Genomic DNA, 23,650 nt, shown 5'->3' on the forward strand with positions numbered 1-23,650 from the left:
TACTGAAATGAACTTCTGTTGCCTCATGAGGAAATTAGGGATAGAAGAATTACCCTATTTCTGGTCTGGGTCATTTTTGCATGTGCTCACTCATAATCTCATGATTCAAATATATCAAAGAGTTTGAAGTTTGCACAGATTGGGGAAAAGTCAATTGTATGCAAAAGGAACTTTTCATCAAACTTCATATGTGATGGTCATACACACCAAGTTTTTAAAAGCAGAATCATAATTCCCATTAATCAATAAACTCATCAAATTTCTTAAGGAAAGTTGGAACTGAGTCAAGTTTTATTACATCCATTTATGAGCTAAATGTTAAGCTCTGTGGTTTACAACATAAGGATCGTGTGAGGGGGGGGAAATGATTATACCAGGTCAAAGGCTCAGATTTCTGCTTTAAATAGGCCAAGAATATAACTACCAGGCATTTTCCCCTGCCCTTCATTATTAATTTAAACAAATAGGAGCTTGCTGCTGACTTACTCAATTCCTGTGGTACAGGACTTTGTTCTGGTTCTTTTGTGTGAATTTTCAAAGGTATTTTGTCAAATCAAAGCCTCATTCAGAATATAACAAAAATGTAGCAGAGTAAATTTAACTAGCCATTCTTACCTTTGGACAGGGAGAATAATTCACTTAGGCAGCATTCACCAACAGTTTATTCCCTTTCCCCAACATTTCCCTAACTGTTTATTTCTGGCTTAACGTGACATAAAAGCCAGTTCCTTGTTTAGCACTCACTTCCATGTAATTTGCAAATAATTCCCCCCCCCCGGCAGGCCCAAACACCACTCTGGCTCCAATATTAATCTGATATTTTCCAAAATCCACTCACCCACCTGGACCAAATGTCAGTTAGCCAAATTCACCACTCCAGTCATGCAGGCAACACCCAACAGGCTTGAAGTAAGCAAAACGAAGAAGATATGAAGGGCCAATTAGTGTCACCTCCCCCCCCAAAATACTTGCTCAGTCCCTTCAATGAAGGCATTTAGCAAAAGCCAAACTGGAAAAGGGGTGGGATGGTGGGTGTCTCAATAAGAAGAGGGAAGAGGAGAGATGGAAGTTGGAGTGGGCTTAAATAGCCTGATCTTGACTTCTCACCTATAGGGCAAATAGCCTCCTTGTTACCCCTGCAGGTGAGTCAATCTTTCCTCTTACTGTATCGGAGGAGGGTGTGACAAATGGGGAAGGAATGGAAAGGTACACTTGAGAGAAACTGCTCACTGTTGCAAGTTGAGTAAAAAAAAAAAGTCAGAGGAGGATCAGCAGGGAGACTCAGATTTTGTACAGTAAGGGTATTTTTCTGTTCTACCATACTTTTACAATATGCAGGTTTTTTTTCAAAATTATGAGAAAAGAATATGTGTCTGTGTATGTGGGTGTGTATGGAAGCAGTGGTGGTTGGATATCATCAAGGAAACGTCACAATATCAGTTAGCATCTGGTTTGATACTTACTGTGTTTGGCAAAGTTTAAAGAGAAGCATTGAGGAGAACAGAGAAATGATTGTGCCTTTACATACAGCAGCTAGGATTGCAATCAGCCATAAGTGGAAACAACAGGAACCTCCGTTAATAAGAGATTGCTTGAATTGGATATGGGATTTAGTTTACATGTCGAAACTGATAGGCATTATAGAGAATGTACCGGAACAATAAGGTACAAGATCATGAGCAGTTCATTACTTCTTCTTTTTTTACTTAAGTGGGGCAAATAGTTGCTGTAGGGTGGGGCAGTGCAGCCAATTGGCCCACCCTGTCCATGGTTCTGGTTCAGGGCTGAATCAGTTTTAGAACAATTGGAACAGCCTAGAAGCCCTTATACTCTTGCGCTGTAAGAGCATGGGCAATTCTCTCCTTCTGCTCACCATGTGTGCATCTTTGTGTCTGTGTGGGGGAGGTTTGACAGGTCTTTAGGAAAGAACTGAGCACCATCAGCAAGGGAGGATATGGAATTTCCATGTTCCAGCTTCCCAAATGCCTGAAGCTGGCATTGCACAGGCTATAGCATCATCAGCATGAATGTTGCAGTGTCAGACCCATAGGTGTGAAATTGCGAACACTTTTTAAGCCCCTTTCAAGCGTACAAAAGAGAAATAAAGCCTTTAGAAAATATGACAAGGAACTGTTTAATCCAAGCACTCAGGGGAACAAATTATTAGGGCAGGTCTTACAACTTTTAGATTTTTTTTATTTTTTTAAAGATGCATTGTAGATGGTAGATCTGAAGTAGAAAAGAGATTAAAAATGTGCCCAAGTTCAATTTGTGTTAGCTATTCAGCTTAACAGATAGTAAAAAGAGACAAAATGCTACTGGGGAATTGGATCCGTCTTCATTTCATAATGTAACTGATGCAAGTGGGCTTTTAAGTGACGCTACTTTAGAGTATATGGATGTGAAGTTATTTTGTTCCAGTAGGAAATGTGGGAAGAAAATCCATTGTTTTTAGTCTCTTGCTTATCGTTCCTATGAAATTGATGGCTGCTGGTGATCATCCCACTGCATAACGGTTGCAATATTGTATACAAAAAAAGAAAAAAGAAAAGGTATGGCACACTGTATGCACAAGTAAGAAAAGAAATCCATAAGCACAGCAAAACTTCCGTAAATATATCCCCCAACCCCCCTCCCTGAGATTAATGCAAATATTTAAAACTTTCAAATGACACAAACAACACTTGGAATTCCAATCTTAAAATCAAGAACTGGAATGACATGTAAGATAAGGTTACCAGATTTTTTTCAATGAATCTGGGGACACTTTTCAACTTCAATCGGAATGGATGGATTTTGTCAAGGGACTGATTTGTAGATCTGGAGACTGTCCCTGGGAAACGGGGACATCTTGTAACCTTAATGTAAGAGACAAGCAGCTCTTTAGCAGACCACTGTTGATCTCTATAGAAAGGGGAATCACTTTCTCACATTATCATCTTCCATGGATTATTAATACAACCAAGCAAGCAAGGCTGGATCTACACTGACCTTTATTAGAACAATATAAGATATATCGTCACAGGGCATTTTGGTATATTAAAAATGTTCCTTCCTCTGTAAAAATGCTGTTTCCCTGCTGCCGGTTGCTGGTTGCTCTGCATCGCTTTTTAATAACGCATTATGAACTTTAAAAGTAGGACACAATGTGTCCATGAAGGTTCTGAGAACCATCCCTTAACTCTTCTTTAACGTTATAATCCACGAGTGGAGATCCGCCGCAAGTGGTAAATGTGGGGGAAGCTTTACTATCTTTTGAGACACTCAGTTTTTCCTATGCATTAGAATGCAATTGCAGGACTCTCAGTAGACCCCTCCTATGGACCACTGGGTGTTTTGCCTTGGTGCACTAGGCAGCACTGGATGCTGGTGTGGGAAAGAAGGATTAGACCTGTCTCCTCCTCTCTCCCTGCACACTCCCACTTCTGCCCCAGTCACAATCCATTCAGAGAAGTCTTCAGGAGGGTGGAGGGTATTGAGGAGAGATGAGCTTTCAAGGGAATGTTGGAGATTCAGATGGTTGTCAGGGTGGATTTCCCTCCTGAGCCTGGCTGACTTGGGAAATGAGGTATTCCAGTTTTGGTGTGTGTGTTTAAAAAACTGGTTCATCTCTAAGTCTGTGGTGAACAGGGTGAAACATTCCCATCTCTAAGCCTGTGGTTGCTGTCACTCCTTTTATAGCCATAGAGGGCAAGGTCTTTCAAGTATGTTAAGTTTGAGACAGAGAACATTATTGTAGCACACAGCTCACAGAAGCTGACTTAAATAATGTTCTCTTTTAAGAGAATTCAGGGTGCAATCTATAAATACTTAACCCGTCTCTCATTGAATTAAGTGGAATTGACTGATATTCATAGTACTGAACTGTTAAGTTTTGATTAGACCCAGTGCTTTTTTTCTGGGGGTATGCAGATGCCTAAACATTTTGTGAATCTTTGTACTTTTGTCCATTTACTGTATTTATTTTCCCTAATTTGAACTATAAAATGGTGATTTTCCTGAGTTAAAAAGAGAGTACCCCTAAACATTTTTTAAAAGAAAAAAGCAATGTGCAGTTATGCATTTGGAGTCAAACTGCATAGAAATCTATTTTTAAGAGTTCGAGGAGGTTTGGAAACTTCTGATAAGCTCTTAGGCATGTCTCCCTGAGCACCAGCTTCACTGCATCATTCAGATTTATTCCAAAATACTGTTTTAAAGATCAGGGTGAAAAAACTTCAAATACAAAGTAAAAAGGGATCGTATTTTATTTTGCAACTTCTGGATTGGCATTACAAACAAGAAAAATATACTTAATATAGCTTGATTATTGTCTATTAACTATTCATAATGTTTGTCTTAGTAGTGTGTCTACTGAGTTGGATGCACAGACCTATCAGAAGATTATGGTGTTTCCTTTTGATATAATTCATATAAAATAGAAGCAGTTCTTCATTGACTTGAAATGAGTAGCTTGATGTGTACTTCAAGGCACTAAACAATATGCTCACTGCTTTCAAAAATAAAGCAGATGCTAAATTATACATACAATGGAAATGATTATTTATTAAAACTAGATTCCAGTCTGTGGTTTTTGTAAACACTTAAAAGTCAACAAGGAGCACAGGAATTGCAATTTCTATGCTTGATATTGAACCAGAGTCTCATATTTTTGCTGCTTCCTTTAGATCTCTACAGGTTACACAAAGTGTTTGGAAACATCCCATAGCCCCTGTCTAAGGATTATGTGTGTAATCTCCCCTAGGGTCATGTTTGCGAAAACAACTACTCTGCAATCTGGAAGCCTAAATGTGTTTATGTCTTCTCTCATTCATATACTATGCAGATGTCCTTAATCACTGGAAAATGTTGTGTGACTGTAACCTATATACAGACTCTCTTTCTCTTCATGCTGCTAAATGTGAGAATGGATTCAGGCACTTTAGATTATGAGACTGCAAATTTAGGAATATGTTTGTCCAAGAGCTTTCCATGCTCCCATTTCAATACTTCAGCAGTGAACTGGAAGTATCGGAAATGTTTCTATAAAAAGCAGGTACAAGACGGCATGGTCAAATCCTATGTTGACATATGTACCATATGGTGTCTACACTTTACTGCAAAGCCCATGCTGGGTACAGCATGTGAATGGTCCCTGCTGCCTCGCTCAGGAAATGTTGAAAAGATCTGCACAACAAGCACTCCCAAATGCAGAGATAGGGATGGAAGTAATTGGGCAGTTTAATGCATGCACACAAATCTTAGGTCAGGGACTGAGCTGCCTTTTGGTTACTTCAGTTCAAATAAATAGAAAGGTTGGTACCAAATGACTTGCCAATGCTATGTTAGCAATCTACGCTGAAAAACCCATTAGCTTCATGCGGATGTTTTCCTTATGTATCTTCTTGAATGGTGCCATCAATCAAAGTTACATAGTGAGTTTTATCAGTCACATCCAGAGGCTCCCACAAAATGAGCAACAGTAACATTGATGAGGTGAGAACTTTGCCCTGAACACCTATGAAACAACAGCGCTTGCCTCCTAATTGGAACACATAATAAGAGCAATTAGAAGAAGCCTTTCCTTCTTATTCCATCCGTGATGGGCTTTAAAGTTTCATTATTTCAAGTATGTGAATTCAACTGCCTCTTTCAATAAAATCACTCCATCGTGGCCAATTTACCACACAAAGATATTCCACTTTTAATTAGATTTCTAGCATGGCAAAGTAGGACAAACATATTTGTCCATGCTATAGAGATATTTCTGAACTCATTCTTGTTTTCTCCACATCATTCTTACAAAGAAAAATGTATTCTGGTTCACCCAGCAGCTCAATTATCTGTAGTGGGCAAGATAGAGCAGTTCAAGAGGCTGTATAATACCTCCAGGACCTATCTTTGTAATATATATTTCTGTTCAAGAAATGCAGTTGTGTCTTCTGCTTACGCAAACCAGCATGAGACAATGTGAAAGAAAAGACACCATAGCTCTGTGGCAGCATTTATAAGGGTTTGTCTGTGTTACTGAGGAAACTACTTGTTCTGCATTACATGCTAAAACGGTATTATTATTATAGGTCATGTGGGGCTAAATGCCTGGGTTTAATAAATGTTAAATTTTAATTAGACTGGTATTCTAAAACACGATGTCTGACCCTTCTGTCTTAGGATAGATCCATATGTGTGTTGGGTTGTGTATGAGACTACTTCAAAGCCCCTGAAATTAGCACATGTGAAGAATTAATTAACCTAGGCAAACTTCCTAAGTTGTGTATCAGCGGCATCCTTTAATCCTAGGCAATCAACACGTGTAAAGGCTAATTTCCTTGAGGTGATAGCTTGGGAGTAATGATCCATTAGCACAACAAAGCATCAAAGAATTAGGTGAGAGAATGCAGATGAATGGGGCTTCTCTCTGTGTTATGAAAAGTTAGCAAGGCTAGAACAGGTGGGAGAGCAGGTTGCCAGGGCAAGGGTGCTGCCATGCCTTTGAGAGGGACAGAACATCTTGGACTAGCAATGCCCTCCATAGTGGCTTCAGGTTGTACATATGTGTAAATAAACCATATGTCATCAGAATGAATAAATAAATCCCATCAGGAGAAAGCCAGAGTAAAATGTTTTCGGTCTTTCTGGAAGGGAGGAAATGGCAGCACACATCTACTTACTGGATAGACATGCCATATTATTGGAAAAATAGATAATGATAACTTTGCTTGTCACTGAGTATCATCCAATGCAGAGATAAAAGAAACATAGTAAGAAACAGTAGAATTGGGTGTCAGGAATGTCTTTAATTAACCTAGGCAAACTGAGAGCCAGTGTGGTGTAGTGGTTAAGAGCGGTAGTCTCGTAATCTGGGGAACCGGGTTCGTGTCTTCGCTCCTCCACATGCAGCTGCTGGGTGACCTTGGGCTAGTCACACTTCTCTGAAGTCTCTCGGCCCCACTCACCTCACAGAGTGTTTGTTGTGGGGGAGGAAGGGAAAGGAGAATGTTAGCCGCTTTGAGACTCCTTCGGGTAGTGAGAAAGCGGGATATCAAATCCAAACTCCTCCTCCTCCTCCTCCTCCTCCTCCTCCTCCTCCTCCTCTTCCTCCTCCTCTTCTTCTTCTTCTTCTTCTTCTTCTTCTTCTTCTTCTTCTTCTTCTTCTTCTTCTCCTCCTCCTCCTCCTCCTCCTCCTCCTCCTCCTCCTTCTCTTTCTCTTCCTTTACAGAACACTGTAGAACAGGGGTGCCAAAACTTTTTTCATAGAGGGCCAGATTTGATGAAGTGAACATGCGTGAGGGCCGACCAAAGTTGCTGGGTTTTTTTTAGGATTTTACCCCAGAACATATACTGCCACGGGGGCCGGATTAGATCGACCAACGGGCCGGATTAGGCCCCCGGAATGGATTTTGGACATGCCTGCTGTACAATGTAAATATTCATACACTGTAAACAACTAAAAGCTTTGGCAGGATTTGAGTAACACATGTAATGTTCTAAAAAATTATGGTAAAAAATGATCATTTAAGAAAAATAAAGAAAATAAGAGAGGCAGTTGGGGGGGGGATGGATATTGGTAACCATGGAAGGGCGGAGGGGAGTCAAAATATTCAGGGAGTCCTAAATGATGATGTTGATGTTTAATGTTTGAATATAAATTGGCAATGTAAAACTTAATAAAAAAGATTTGACAAAAAAAGCTTGGTACAAAAAATGTAAATAATTATGCTTGATAAAACTATATCTATCTATCTATCTATCTATCTATCTATCTATCATCTATCTATCATCATCTATCATCTATCTATCTACACACACACACACACACACACACACTACTTAGAATGGAATAAATTTTATAGAAGGAACATTTCCTTTCCTGTCCCTGCCCCCTCCTGCATCCTAGGAGAAGCATCACCAGCAGATGGCTTACTACAACTCCCATCATCCTTGACCATTTGTTGTTCTGACAGGAACTGATGGGAGTTCAGAACACCTTGAGGGCCACATGCTTCCTATCCCCCAGAGAGAGTATGAAAGACTGTTGTGAGAAAGGAGAAATGCCTTAAATGCCCCAATCACCCTACTTTTCACTTGCAGTTTAACATAGTCCTGTTGGATAGTTGTCTATGTTTTGGAAGCATATGCATCACCAACTCCTGTAAAACTAGCATCTTCTTACATGGTTACTTGTTCTTTTACATGATAACATTTCACTGCAGGAGCTTCCGTCTGTGGCTCCCTTAACTGCTGGAATGGCATCCTGAAAAGTTTAATATTTTGAGCCAAAGACTGTTATAACAATGTTGTCTATGTTAGCATGTCTGTAATCAACATTGCTAGCTAATGTCAATCAGCCTTTTTATATTTGGACTATTTGCATTTAAGCTATGGCCTGCATAGCTTATCTTGCTTTAGTCAAGCATATCTTGCTTTAGTAAAGAATATATTTTAGGCTTTTTATTTCTGAATTGCCCCATGGTATTTTTAACTGATATATTTTCTATGTGTTTTATTTTTGGTAGTTTATTCTTGTTGCAAGTGGAAACTAATTTGTTTGACGGAGGCAAAACATGAATCAGATTGTTGCTACTAGTGCTGATAACACTGGTCAACAACAAATTTGTTGTCTGTGTTTTTTCAGTTGATTTAGGACAAATCTGATGCGCTGAATCCAAAAATCGCATTGGTTTTGCTCAATCAGGTCAAGTTTTTGAGCTATGGCCACATGTCGTTTTTTTACGTTTTTGTTCACATGTACGCTTGTGTGGAGCATTTTAGAAGAAGTTGGTGGGCGTAAAATGCCATGTCAAATAATTGTTTTGATTGGAAATGATTATTTTAATGACAAGAAGTATTCAGGTCCGCTAGTTCTGGGTGATTATGTCGAAAAGGGATCAGTTTGAAGTCATAAAACCTCGAAATCTTCCATAAATTGGTGCGGCAAGGCATAAAGTTGGGGGATCAAAACTAAGTTAATGGGGCAGCCGCCCCACGAAGTATCCTGATCTTCAATCAGCACGTCGTCCTGTAGCTCATTGTGATGAAATTCCAGTGCCTATCTTCGGAGAGCTTCCTGACATTAGTGACGAAGATGCCTCCAGTGTGGAAGGACATGAAGAAGAAGAAGTGCTCCATATCCATTTTCCCAAAAGGAGTTGAATGATCTAGTTTGCGACCTCAAAGGACTCTGCCAAACTGTTGGCATCCAGATTGAAGGAAAAAAACCTCCTCTCTGACAGTGCTCACATCAGCTTCTTCCGCAACAGGCATCAAGAGTACCTCAATTTTTTGTTGGAAGAGAAGGACTTGGTCTACTGTGCAGATATTGCGCAGCTTCTGCTCAAGCTTGGAGTGCCACAGTACGAACCCAAAGATTGGAGACTGTTCATTGACAGCAGCAAGCGATCACTGAAATGTGTTCTGCTACACAACGGCAACCAGTTTGCCTCTATACCCCTGGCTCACTCGACTACACTGAAGGAGAACTATGAAGCGGTGCAGTATGTGCTGGAGAAAATTGGTTATGATCAGCATAAGTGGTTTATTTGTGTTGACCTGAAGATGGTGAACTTTTTGTTGGGACAACAGTCTGGCTTCACCAAGTACCCATGTTTTCTGTGCATGTGGGATAGTAGGGACCGTGCGGGGGGAATTGGTGCCTTGCAAAGAAAGGAATGTCATCAACGACCCTCTGGTGGACAGAGACAGAATACTCTTCCCACCGCTGCACATCAAGCTCGGCTTAATCAAGCAGTTCACCAAGGCTCTGGACAAGGATGGTGACTGCTTCACTTACTTGTGCCAGGCTTTTCCAGGATTGACCAGGGAGAAGTTGAAAGCTGGCATCTTTGACGGTCCTCAGATCCATCAGCTCATCAGAGATCCAGAGTTCGGAAACTCAATGAACGAAATGGAACTGGAAGCGTGGAGGGCATTTGTTCTGGTAGTGAAGAACTTTCTGGGCAACAATAAGGCCAGAAACTACGCAGAACTTGTCAACAACATGCTGACTGCTTTCAGAAACCTGGGCTGCAACATGAGCGTCAAGATTCACTACCTATTTTCACATATGGACCGGTTTCCTGAGAACCTGGGTTCAATGAGTGACGAGCAGGGGGAGAGATTCCATCAGGACATGAAAGAGATGGAGATCAGGGTCGCTGGGACGCAGTCATGATGGCTGACTACTGTTGGACTCTGAAGAGAGACCTCCCTGCCGCTGAGCATTCCAGGAGTTCCAAGAAACAGAAGTTCAAGCCCTGAAGTTTGAAAAATGGTGAAGCAACATGCCGTGTACGTGTACTTACCTTTATCAATGCCCACCATTCAGTTTACAGTAAACCTGACCTGATGGAGAGAAACGGATGCCATTTCCTGATTCAGCAGTGCAAAAATACCCTAAATCAGTTGTAGAAATCTAGACAACATTCAAAAAGTAAAAAATTGTTGCCCAGTGTAATGATTAATAAACAACAACAACAAGAAATAGAACTTTAGTGTGAAGTAATGAACCCTCTTCCCCAATAGAGTACTGAGGGAAATAACCCCAAAATTCCAACTCAGAACAAATGGTGATTGGCTAATCCCATACTGCAAGTTCAAGAAAACAGGGTGGCTGTCTGATTTACCTCATACTTTGAGGACTGACAATACTCCCCCATTCTGCTCTAGGAAGGCATCATCCAAAACTTCAGTCTGGCTTGGAGGTCTATAGCAGAAACCCACAATAAGGTCACTGTTGTTTCCCTCTCTTCCATTTCTATAGTCTCCATCTGACTTCCATGCTCCAGGTCATGGATTATTCACAAGTGTACACATCCTTTGCATATAATGCTATTCCTTTTGTATTTCTATTTGGTCTGTTGCTTTTGTATAGGTTATACCCCTCAATTTCTACATTCCAGTCATGAGCCTCAACCCATCAGGTTTCACTAATGCCTACTAGGTCATGTTTGCTATCTTGTATTAAGAGCACCAATTCATCTTGCTTGCTTCCCATACTCTGAGGATTAGTATAGAGACAACTGAAACCATGAGTCATTCCTTCCAACTGCTTCCTTTTTGTAGTTTCCTGCCCTCTGGCAGGTTTCTGTAGCTTCAGTTTTCTGTGCATCAGTGAAGCTATTTTCCCCAGTACCAGGTGTTCCCCTGTCATCTGTAATATTGTCTTCTTGCCCCTCAGGATTTAGTTTCACATCTCAATAGGTGAGGCAACCCCCCCCCCCCCGCAAACTGCAGCCCCAGAGCTGCCATCTCAGAAGTTTATAAATCCATCAGATACTTTGTTTTAGTGCCATTACATGAGCAGAACAGATCCATCAGGAACTTTGCATCCATCAGGCAGACTAAGATGAAGAGGAACTGTGCAACGACATTAGGGCAGGAGAATGCTCAGTGGCCCTTACTTGCTCCTGGAAACAGAGGCAAATCTGAGTGTGAGGCTACTCTGAAAAGATTGATGCATGTTCTGCAATATTTCGGACTCACTAAACATTTTAACAACCCTTAAGGATCCCACTTCAGATGCTAGAAAAACAACTTTAATTGCTGTTAGATTTGAATATATTTCAAGTCATGTTTAAATGCTGCTGGAGCATAATCAAAATGCCTCCAGAAATGTGTAATCATTTCATATTGACTCCTCCAGACCCAATATATTTTCTGCAAAATAAAATGATTGAGATGCATGCTATGTTCCTTGCATCATAGCTGGTATTTTTACAGCACTAATGTATCACCTTACCTGTAATTAGGACACTGCTTAACAATCACAGCCTGTAATTCAGTGTGGCATCAGCTTGACGGGAAGTTGACAATTTGCTTTTCCCTGGACAAAGGCAAAATGCAGCTGCTTTTTAAGAAGCCAGTGAGTCCAACTTAATGCCAAGCACTTAGCAATGAAAAGCTGTCAGAAGAACATGCTGCAATTATAATAAGTACTGAGCCTGTGTCACAAATGGAAGAGAAACAGGAAATTAGGGAGCACAAGACTGAATATGGACACAAGAAATATTTCAGGAAAATGCTTTATATGTGTACAGATAAATATATTTAAAACAGATCGCCAACTTCCCCCAGGACTGCAATGAAGTGAGCACTTTTACATGCATGCCTCATTATTTATTTAACACTCTTCCTGTTACCATCATGCATTGCATCTGCAACTCCTCTGTATGGTTATACAAAGATTTGCACTACCGTGTCTTGTACTGCAGTGTTCAGAGATGTTTTGTTGTATAAAAAAAGACACACCGCAGTAATCATGTGTGTTTAAATAACAATCCACCATAGCAAAGGCCTAACCTACCACTTTCAAGCTATCATTCCTAGATATTGCCTTCACCTATGTTCTTTTACAATGCCCATAGTTAGAAGATGGCCATCCTTATCCCCTCTGAGGTTTTGTGCATCTTTTCGTACTTTTAGTCTAAACCAGAAGTTGAGGGGGACATAAGTCATGTAGTGTTTAGTGATGAGATACAAGCATGAAGGGCAAAACTCCATCAAGAAATGTCACTAGTCATATTGAAGCTGGGTAGGCATTCCTTGAAACTTTTCAGTCGTTGCGCCTAAGGAGAGATCCCACCATTTTCATATAATTTCTTTTTAGTAAAAACTTGAGTGGCAACTCTAGTTTTTACTTAGAAGAAACCAGATAAACGAACACACACCCCAAATACTTTCAAGAGTGGAGTAAGGTATGTGGATGATCCAGAAGAGTTTTTGCAATTACAATGTCCTCAACCTTTACAATGTTACTATTTAGCACTTCTGGGCGCTGTTACTGAAAACTGATCCTTAAATTGTTCACTCACAGATCTAATTCTTTCAGATTAGACTCATAATGTGGGAAAGATCTGAGATAATTATAATATAAATAATAACTACCCTTCAACTAGTTACAAAAGCCAGTCATTTAGAAGTTCTACCTATCTTAATTTGAGCTTCATTAACCACCTAGTTTGCTTTGATTTTATTTACTCATTTAATTTTATTTATTATTTGCTCAGCACCTGTATGATTAGACATCTAACCGCTACTAGTCCTTCTGGGGAAATCTCAGCTCCAAGAGCAAATGTTTATTTTGTATTACTTGAGCTTTGCTTTCTTCTCATGACAAATTCTCAGAGCAATATGCATTGGCACTGTTCTAGCAGTAATCTCTCTTGTTCTGTGTTAGGCACATCTTTCTGGCAGGAACCAAAATATGCTTTTCTGGAGCCTTGGTGCATAACTTGTTTGGCATTTGTGTTTTAATTGCAGTGTATCAGCCCTGCGAGATTCCTGAGCTTTACATATTGCATCTCAAACCCAAGCATGACGGTACAGATTGTTATCTGGCTGCTTTCTTCCATCCCACATGGGCTAATGTTAAAAGTCTTTTCTGTCAGTGTAGAGCAAACACATAGCAGTATAATGCACATGAATAAATTATACCAAGTGAGACATTTTTCATACCATTGAGAAGAAATATAATTTCCAGAATCCACTTTAACAAGTACAATTTATCTCCACATGCTTGCAGTGCTCTCACAGCAAGTAAGAGAGAAACAATCTCAATCGATGATAATCCCTGCATTTCCTCTGTGATGAATCAATAAAATAAACAGATAAAAATGAATAGAGCTGGCAAGATTTATTTGCAGCTAGTTTGGTGCATGGCAAACCGAACTTCTGTATATCATGACCCTGTCTCTTTTCTATCTTTTTCCAAGAGTAAATTCAGCAGACATTTCATTATCTGAACTTTTATATTCCACATGTCTTCTTATACTTACTCTTAGAGACTGTTCAAAGATCTTTAGATATTTTATCCCAACAACTCTTAAAATAACCTTATGAAGCAGAAGCAGTCAACATGGTGACCTCCTGACGTGATAGACTCCAGCTCCAATCTTCCCTGATTATTGGCCATGTTGGCTGGGCCTGATGGGAGTTGGAGTCCTACATGTTGGCTAGCTCTTCTATAAAGTCAGTCAGTATCATTAGTCCCATGTTGCTGATGAGAGAGCTGAGGCTGCAAGAATTACTGAAATGTGTAACCTGATCAAGTTGGACAACAGACATCTTGATTTACAAATCACATACCAAACCAGTTCATTTTTTCCAGCTCTACAACTCATGTTTGCATTTCTCTTTGTATATTATATTGCTGTAAAACTATTCAAAGATGCATTTTGGTCATTTAAAGTAAAAGCAGGCAAATACTAGGTCTATCTGAAAAGACTCTATCAGAGTCCAAAGTTTTTTGGCAATATCCAACATTGCATGAGCAGATGCAATGGAACGTCTCCTTCTCTCCTCCTCGTCCTGCAGTCCCTCATACCCCCATAAATTGGCTCTGGAGAGTCCGCAAATGCACATAAGAGTAAAGAGAATGGAGAGCACCTGACGCTTGATATAATACATGGGACATCATGGTTTTCCATGACATCTCAACTGGGCTAGTGGCTTGCCCAAGTGAGCTTCAGGGCTAAGCAAAGATGTGAGCAAAGGTTTACTTGGGCCAAGTGCAATTCTGCGTCCTTCTCACAATGCACTAATTCATATTTAGAGAAGAACATAATGTAGACAATTTGCCAGCTGCTATGAATTCTGGAAGGAGTTCAGAATAATGGCATGGAAACTGTTGTTGTTGTTGTTGTTGTTGTTGTTGTCTGAACACTATTTCCTCTTACTTTCATTGGATTGGATCTTGCAAGCATACCTACAAAAGATGGCACTTGCAAGAATAAAAGCTAGCTCACATCTGTAAGAACGTGCAACATAAATTCCCATACGTTTGCTTTTTAGGGATATGGGTGGTGTGTTTTTTTTAAATAAAATGAAAAGACAGCTTTCTTGTCAATATTTCCAAAAATCCATATTTCTCCATTTTAGCTGTTCTTCCTTTGAACTGAGTAGCTGCTGGAGTTGAAAGCTTAGGAATCTTTAAAAGTAGTTAGAGAAATATTTCTCTATCTCTGTCTGTCTCTTTCTTTCTCTGTGTGTAGTGGTGAGAGGAGAGACATAAAGGGTGGCTGGGAGAAAAGTGCTGCTCTAAACTCTTTTCTGTAGACAGAACATTTAATAATGACTGACAAATTGAAGAGTTTGCTATCTTTCTTACCATTGCTGGGGCCCCTCCATTGATTGTGCTTTATCCCACCTTTATTGATGCATCCATAACAGAAGCGCACACACTTTCAATATACACCCAAGTTCACATGAGGACCTTGGATTGATGTCTAAGATGTTTTTGTCTTCCTGATGCTTGTGCTTTTTGTGATTCTTTAGGGAGCCTCAATGGAGAGACAGACAGGTTTTAAGACAGCATTTTGTACATGGCCAGGGTACAAAAACATGGCCACAACATGGATGCATTGGATCTACTTGGGAGGTATATCACTGAAAATTGGAATATGACTATTTTTCATCTTGAAATAATATCCAGTGCTGCTTCTCTTTCTTTGAGGTATAAACTTGGGGTGGTAAAATAATGAAAAAGCAAAACACATCACTATGTGAATTTTTATTATTTTTAATTACTTTGTTATAGCTCTGTGGAGTAACCAATCATCTGGCTGGATTGAGGCCAGCTAAATATGCCAACGATTCATTTAAGTAAAAGCCTCTCCTTTAATTGATATCTTTTATTTCCATGTCAAATTTAAAAAGATTGGTTTTGGTAATGTCTGTTTTCAGTTATTAATAATTTCTTTTCAGTGTGTTATAACTGACTCACCTGATTAGTGATTCAAGAATGCATCATGTGTGGTATCCAATGCTGCCATTGCATAAGTAGGACTTCTCCTTTCACTTCTCCCTCTTGCAGCCCCCACTGCACTCTCAAAATCTGCTGTAGTGGGTTGGAGGACCTGTCCTTGTGGAGACTTGTGAATGCTTGTATGGCTTCAGAGACGGCTCAAGACATTTTGCTGCCTGAGGTGTATGGGAGATTTTGCAGTCAAACCTAACAATGCATATCTATGCTAGTTAGTATGTGAAGGGGTTAATGACCACAGAGTTCTAAGCTTGTAGAGTAGACTCTGTGATGTCATATCCCCTCTTCTGCAAGGAGGGACGGAGTAGGGGTTGTTTCCTCGCCCAGACTCTATGCTTGAAGATACTTTTCCATTTTGTACTGAAGAAGCTTTTGCCTATGTTGTTTCTGCTCGATGATGCATGAGTGAGCATGCATTTAAAGTTGCCAAAGTTTTTGGTCTATTCACTCTGAGAGGGGGAGAACTGTGAATGCTTAATGCTGGGAAATCTAAATATCTAACAACCTTTAATTCCTGCAGTTTGCAAACACTGCATAGATCTGTATTTAAACTCTTCTGGGAGCTGTTTTGGCTAAAGAGTGAGTCAAGTTCCATGTGTGTTTTTTTTTTGTTTTTTTTTTTTGTTTTGCAGTTCCCACTACAAGTGGGACTTTAGGATTAACTGGTGTTTCCCCGTTATTTCCCAACAAGGTGAAGGACAAAATGGAACCCTCCCCTCCAAGGCACATACAGAATCGTACCCCAATACTGGTGAAAGGAAATTATCTTCCGCCTAACTTGAGGATAGCAGGCTAGCACAGGATAGTGAGGCTGCATGGCCCTCACAGCTCTGTCCACTGCCTGCCCCTCAGCATCAGCTGCGTGAGACAGCTGCTTCACTCTGCCCCATCACAGGGCCGGTCCTTTGTGGCTGCCTGCAAAGTATCCATGGAATGCACATGCCTTCTTTTAAGGAAGCCTGGAAACTGTGGTTTACCCCTCTCAGAGCTACAGTTTCCAGCACTGTCAGTTTCCAGGATTATTTTGGGGATGTTTAAAATTTATGATGTGTACACAGTCTGATTGCCTCCTTTACCTTCTACCTCAGCCTCTGTTTTGTAATTATACACATACACAGAAGCAGAAAAACCCTAGCTTTTCTTGAACCTGACACCCACAGCAGACTACCTTTTGTTGCTTCAGAGGAGGGCAGCCCTGGTTGAGAAACCCAAACAATTACATTAGTTTTGGCAGCTGGGGCAGGTATGTTGTGTTGGACTTATAGCACAAATGTCTCCTCCCTAGCAATACTGTGCTATAAAAGGGTTGAGAGCTCACATGGCAGATTGGCCTCCCCAGATACAAGAATTGAGTATAATGCATACTACATCCTGTAACTAATGTACAAGAAAACAGTCCTCCATCACTAGCAGCCCATAATTTTGTGAAAGGTTTTGAGGCCATAGATTGCCTTTGCCTAACCCAAATCTCCCATTACTCTTATTAGTTCAGCGGGTTGATCTGAAATAGGAATTGGCTTTAAACTGCGGTTCTCTTTATTCCTGCCTGCATTCTCCTAATAACCTAGATAATTTGCAGACCTTCATCTCCATGATTATCCCTCAGCTGTTTATCAATATGACAAATATCATAACTTTTAGAAACTCTCAGACAAGCATTTGGACGGGATAAGAAGTTTCCATTAAAGTGTTTCAGCCTTCAGAGAATTGTATATTAAATGGTCTGCCTGAGGAAAAAATACAAAGCCTTGTATATCTGCTTGCAATATTACCCCCTCAAGACCCTGAAAGTCCCCACAGCGCTCCAAACAGAAAAGAACTCTGCATTTCCAGTTCACTAAATCTTATGATCCTTCCAGATCCCCAGGGAGCATTAGTCACAGATTTTAGGCTATTTATCTGAAAATAAACTTGCGTGCTGCTTTCTTCCTTATCATCTGTGGGTTTCCACCCCCCTCTTCTCCAAGTCAATCATTCCTAAAGTATTTATTTCTCTTGACAGTGCATTGGGAAAGGCATTCAACATCAATGTGCATCTGAAATTCTCTAGGCAAAATCTAATATAATGAGGAAAATACACAAAGTAAGGGAAGGAAGAATGCACGGCTGTTATAGCTGGAAAGCAGAGCTCATCCGTGCAATGAAAGAAGCGCCACCTCATTCACATGCAAATAAAATGAAAACGAAAGTTTTCTATTAATAGGGTGTTTTCAGTAGCTGGGCCCAGACTTTGGAACTCTATACCAAGGGAAGATCATGAATGCTTTAGCTGTGATTCCTGCATTGCAAGAGGTTAGACTAGATGACCCTCGAGGTACCTTCCAACTCTGATTCTATGCTCATTTGGCTCATTGGTGATGGACTTCTGTGGACAAGGAAACCTCTTTTTGTAGGAGAGCTTTGGCCTATGCAGCTAATTTGCTGCTTCTCTGGCTTTTAATTCTAAAGCAGTCAGTTCTACCCCCTGGTCTGATTGTAAGTAAGCAGGTAGCTTGGGGCTGCCTGAGAGCAAAATGGGGTGTCTGTGTGCGGCAGTGCCCCATTCATCCTAATGGACCAGCCTCCACTATATTTCACCATGGCAGCTCCCATGCATTTCAATGGAACTTGCATGGAAACACACCCCAAACGTTTCTCCTATACAACTTCTTTTTTTCCGTTTTCACTGAATACTAAGGAAGATCATTCCACTAATCAAGCATTTCGTGTCGCCCAGTGAAACGTTCTCCCCTCTCATCCTCCATGTACTGTTCTGGCAGAAATGAGAGTCGGAGAAGTCCCATTGTGCTAGCAGGACTCATTGTGTACAAGAACTTAGTTGAATCTGGCCAAAAAAAATTTTGGATTCATAATGAATTCCTCACCAAAGGCTTTGGAGGTTTCTGTTTATTTTAGCTGGGGATGGGGATATGTCCAGCTTTAATTTAGGAAAGCACTTTTGGGTGTTTATTGCCTGCTCAGTGCCTATGTCATACCTTCCAACCATCCCTATTTTAACAGGACATTCCCAGGTTTATAGAAGCCATCCCAGCTTCTGATTTGATTCTGGAATGCCCTGTGGATGAGTCAGCACTTACAGTGGTGCCACATGTCATTTGGAGTCCCACTCTCGTATCCCAAGTATTATAAGGAGAATGTTATATAATAAATAATAATAATAATAATAAATTTATACCCTGCCCATCTGGCTGGGTTTCCGCAGCTACTCTAGGCGGCTTCCAGCAGAATATTAAAATACAATGATTCATTCAGTATTAAAAGCTTCCCTAAACAGGGCTACCTTCAGATGTCTTCTAAAAGTCTGATAGTTGTTTATTTCTTTGACATCTGATGGGAGGGCATTCCACAGTGTGGGCACCACCACTGAGAAGGCCCACTGCCTGGTTCCCTGTAACTTCGCTTCTCACAGTGAGGGAACCGCCAGAAGGCTCTCAGCGCTGGATCTCAGTGTTGGAGGGTATGCTATGTTAACATATTTTAAAGTGATAGCTGTACAACTCTTAAGAAATATTTGATTGTAATTGGAAATCACACAAGATTTTTGTTTAACTAGCTTCAGCATAAATGAGCTTACATATTCTTAAGAATCACACTGATATAGGCAAGGCAGCTGCTAGATATGATATACTTTTGTTTTGTACAATTGATTTTGACTTGCATGAAATCATTGCAATGTACTGCCCTGCCCAGTTATATCCTGTAAATGTAGATGTCAGTTGCCTTTAATCAATGCCTCAATTCCTCAGCCTAATCTTTGAATACATAGCCCCTTCAAAGTTAAGCTGCCACACGTACATAGAAACAAGAACACAAGAAGCTGTTTTATGCCAGGACAGGCTTACCAGTCCACCTAGCTCAGTGTTTATTCTGACTGACAGCAGCTTTCCAGAGTCTAAGGTAGAGCTCTTTCACATCACCTTTACCAGATCCTTCTACATACAAAGCACATGCTCTACTACTTACCCCCATGAGATTAAGGATAGTGATGATGGTGCCCTATAGACATTATCACGCTTCAACTCCCATCAGCTTCAGCCAGGATAGCAAATGGTCAGAGATAAGGGACAACATATGGAGGGCATTGGGTTGGCTACACCTGAATTACACACATGTGCAATGGATGGAAAGCCCATTCTCACCTGCCATCATAGGAAGGCATAAGAATAAAGTTCCGTTTCTAAGAGGGTCTGGGTGGAAGAGTGCCTGGGTAATCTGCTAAGCTCCTTGGAGGAGACATTTCATATCTACTGGGAATATGCATATACTGGTAAATTCAAACTGTCCTGGTACAGGTCTTTTGCAGTTGTATCCTGTCATTGCTCAAGGACTTATGAAAGTTGGTGCTTTCCCAAGGTTATCTAAATGAGGTTCATGAATCAGTGGAAGTTTGAAACCAGTTTTCTCCACTGCTAGTCCCACTGGATCAGGGGTAGTTAATCTTTGGTTCTCCATTTGTTGCTGAACTACAACTCTTATCACCCCAACCTACTGACTATCACTGGCTGGGACTGAGAGGTTTTTTAGTCCAAGCAAACAGTGCTTACTAATGAAAGTTTTTCATTTTTTATTCTTCTATTGAGAGCCAATGCAGTGTAGTGGTTACAATATCAGACTTGGACCTAGAAGTTTGAATCTCCAGTCTGCCATGACCTCACAGGTTGTTGTTGGGATTAAATGAGGAGGGGGAGGACCATGGCAGTCAGATGGAGCTCCATAGAGAAAAAGGTGGGATATGTGCAATAAAAAATAAATAAACATTGAAAACAAGTACAATATTACTCTTTCAAGAACTTCAGTCAAAGATGACATAAACTTTATTATCAAGGTTATTATAAACATAAGCCATGTTGAGTCATACCATGAAAATGTTTTGCCATACATAAATTCCAGACATTTTAAAAATGAAAACCAAAAATTAAAGATGTTATAGACTGCATCAATCTTTAGAAATGTTCAGCAGCAGACATATCTACTCATAGACATAAGTATATATTTGTAAACATAAAATCTTTAAAGTCTCATTTCTACATTGAACAGAAGCTGATTTGATTTCTCACTTCCATCTTTAAAAGCCATACACAATATTTGATTTGATTTTTTTTACCTAACAAATGACAGCCGTGTTTCTTGACTAGGTCCAATGGCAAATCATAAGATACATGGCTTCTCAACTTTAATGGTATGAGAAATATGCATTTACATCTGGCCTCAGTGATGGACCTTGGGGTGCCAAATTTCAGTGGCACCCTCTGCAATGCCAAAATTCTGTGCCTCCCCCCACATCTTATGCTCCATTTTAAATAATAGTTGTGGCGTCCACTGGGGTGCCCCTGAGGCTCCATTCCCAGTGTGACCGAATCAGTCACACTCCCCTAAATCCACCTCTGTCTGGCCTGGACTATCTCCTTTTATCTGCTTGGAAGCTAGATTTGAGCCATTTAAAGAATGGAGGTAGATCTTTTTTTATTGCACTGTATGCCTAATCTATTCAATCTGTCCCCTGGAGGTAGTAAGGAATAGATGACTCTTTAAACTGTTCTGAGGAAACATTCCACTTGGCTACAGCGCACTCCTTGGTTCTTTATGGCCAAATGTCTGCCAGATTGTACTTTTAGGATTTCCTTTTTACTCCAGAGCTTGAATTTTTATTCCCTTAATTGACGTGTCTTTTAGTGTAGAGCATAATATGCTTGCATTCTAGGAATTGCAAATTAGTCACTGCAAATAAAGTCAGATGGAGGGTTCTCCTAATTGGTAGATCATTGAAATGCCTTCACGATGCTGAGCAGTCTCAGAAGAGGCAAAAAGCAGTTCTCTAGTGAGAAGAGCTGCCTGTTTCTCCCTGAAACCAACTGTGTCTCTGTGTGTCTCTCTCTTTGATTATATCCCAACTTTTCCTCCTCCTTAATATCATCATCATCATCACCATCACCACCATCCTAGCCTTTAAAGCAGAAATACATCAGGTGTACACCACAGTTTTCAAAATAATAAATATATACACACAAAACAATATCAGCAAAGAAAAATAATTGATTAAACAGCAGAAACATTGGGAAATTATAATCAATCAAAGGCCAGCTGAAATAAAAAAGATCTTCAAGAGAGAATAAATAAATCATCAAGATGAAAGCAAGATGGCTCTCCAAGAACATGGCATTCAACTGCCTGAGTGCAGCAATGCAGAAGGGGCCTTCATATATGTGTTCATATTAACCACACCTGCAAAAGTAAACCAGTTATGTATCCTTTTGCAAAATTAGGGTGAGGCAATCTGAAATGAACCCATGGGGGAGTTTGTAAATGAGATCATAAATATTGTTCAATGGCAATCGCTGTAAGATTGGGATCATAGATGATGCTTTGAGGCTGGGCCTAAGTCAGTTTTGAAACTATAAAGGCAGACGTCTGAAGCTCAGGAAGGTATCGTCTTTCCAGAATTCCAATGAAAGTTCCCAACTCTAGAGATGTCAAATGTCTTTCCTTACTCTATTCTGCTTTAAGCTTATGTCTAAGCTCTAGGAAAGGGTGTGAGAAGGTGTTTGTCAATTTCCTTGCTAATTAAGAAAGTGCCTTAATCAACATTACCTATCTCTGGGTTGTGTATTATGGTCCAGTCGATGCGTCTGCTGTGAACCTCCCACCTACATATTTGGGGAGTTCCTGGTTGTTCATGAGCTTGACAAGGGGCAAGTGGGAAGAAATGGTCTTTTAAGAACCCTAGACCTAAGCTGTATAGAGCTTCAAAGATCCTATACTTTAAATTGAGCTTGGAAGTGGACTGCAAACCAATGAAACTGGTATAAAAGAGGAGTTGTATGCTTCAAAGAACTGATTGACTTGTTTACCTGGCTTCAGTCAAAACTACAAGCACTGCATACTGTGCCTGTCTTACTATTTTCCTGTCCAAAAGAGAGACATTGATTATATTCTCACCCAAGCTGGCCAGCGTAGGTCAGGTGGCCACAACCTGGTCAGCGAAGCACATGGGAACTGTCAGGGCCAAGGGCATGCATTGTTTGTGAACACTTAATTTGCCCACATTCTTAGGTGGAATCAACTGGAACTCATCTAAGCCACTGGAACTGACCAAAGCCATAAACGCCTCCTGCATTAGAACAGCATTCAGTGTGGCATGCAAGTTAGTGCAGATGTTGGTGATGTTATCTGAAAAGTGCCTACAAATATTCAATTTCATTTGCTGCTTATATATTGATTTACTTCCTTTCAGAAGTCCAAAGAACAGAAAACAACTCAATTAACACAAAATTTCAGAATCAAAGTGAATATAACACAATATACCTTAGGTATGTGAAAATTCAAAACAAGCCATATCTAAATTCATGTCAAAGCAGTCTTGAATAGTCTATTAAATCCAAGAATTAATTCAACAAAGGTCTTCCTTCTGACCTTAATTCCACCACCCCGTGTCCCTATTCTTGGTTTCCTTTGTACAGCGATGGGAGCTGCACAAAGCTTTGCAAAACAGCAGTCACAGGCTGGCCAAATAGCCAGTTGCCCACCCCCACCAAGTCAAAATCACATTCTAATGATCACATTCTTATTTCTGACACAGCATTAAGATCTACATGTTCCTTGGCTTTTCCAGCTGATGTGTCTCTGTGCTGGGTGTTTTCACTAGATGATTCATCCAGAGGTAGCAAGCTGAAGAATTGCACCATCTTTAAGCCACATTCTAAAGCAATTGGCTCATGCCCCTCAACTCATGTCTTCAAAATCAGTTAAAGTTGGCCTATCCATATAGAGAGGCTCTAACATTGGGCAAGTAATGCTCTTTCTTTCAAAGCTCATAATTAATAAACAGAGCAATTCTAAAAACAAAACAAAAAGCTTTGATAGTAAGAAATGAAGCTGACATCAGATATACTTACAGACATGTAATTAGCATGATAT

General features: G+C 40.2%; 1 protein-coding gene across 1 annotated transcript in view; it reads left to right on the forward strand.

Annotated features, from left to right (window-relative positions):
- The first annotated feature begins 1,244 nt into the window (after positions 1–1,244).
- LOC308485749 (kynurenine/alpha-aminoadipate aminotransferase, mitochondrial-like) overlaps positions 1,245–23,650 on the forward strand; it is a 345,815-nt gene continuing 323,409 nt past the window's right edge. The window contains exon 1 of the mRNA XM_081021776.1: positions 1,245–1,248. The gene's annotated coding sequence lies outside the window, so the exon portion shown is untranslated. The remainder of the gene's footprint in view (positions 1,249–23,650) is intronic.

This window comes from Podarcis pityusensis, assembly GCF_964106645.2.
Source record: "Podarcis pityusensis genome assembly, chromosome: 9".
Taxonomy (NCBI): domain Eukaryota; kingdom Metazoa; phylum Chordata; class Lepidosauria; order Squamata; family Lacertidae; genus Podarcis; species Podarcis pityusensis.